Below are 581 nucleotides of genomic sequence, written 5' to 3' on the forward strand. Positions count from 1 at the left end.
CAAGGCAGGATGGTCTCCTGACTGGATCATGTGACAGGAGTGGAGCATCCCCTCGCACAAATGTTTCATAAGCACACATAAATTTTATAATCATCATTGAATAAACCCAACAATTTTTTTTTTTTTTTACTTTCTTGGACTGACAAAGACCTTGATGACTGAGAATCTTCATCAGCAACTAAAGCTGGAGTTTTCTCATTTTTGCTCTTTTTTAGTATCACATAGTCTGAGCATTGACTCACTTTGTAAAAATGGCCACTCCAGCAAATCTCAGTTTTATTACTCTTATCAAGTAATTGATCTGATTTATTTTAAAATGTCTGTAAAACACCTTGTTTTACTGAAGGGTAGCAAGTCTCTGATCTAATTTCCACCACAGGATAAAATGAAAAGTTAAACAGAATGCCTTGAAAATGTTCTATTAGGCCTCATCACCTGAACATCTCTGTGTTGTCCAACATTTATACAATCAGGTGATGGTTGATCTCACATATCAGTAAGGAAGTGATTTATGAGCATTTGAAAGACTTTGTCCTTTATTCAGAAATACATTTTCATTATAATAAAATGCAACAAGACAT

The sequence above is a fragment of the Cyprinodon variegatus genome, unplaced genomic scaffold (assembly GCF_000732505.1).
Source record: "Cyprinodon variegatus isolate N-32 unplaced genomic scaffold, C_variegatus-1.0 Scaffold1578, whole genome shotgun sequence".
Classification (NCBI taxonomy): Eukaryota; Metazoa; Chordata; class Actinopteri; order Cyprinodontiformes; family Cyprinodontidae; genus Cyprinodon; species Cyprinodon variegatus.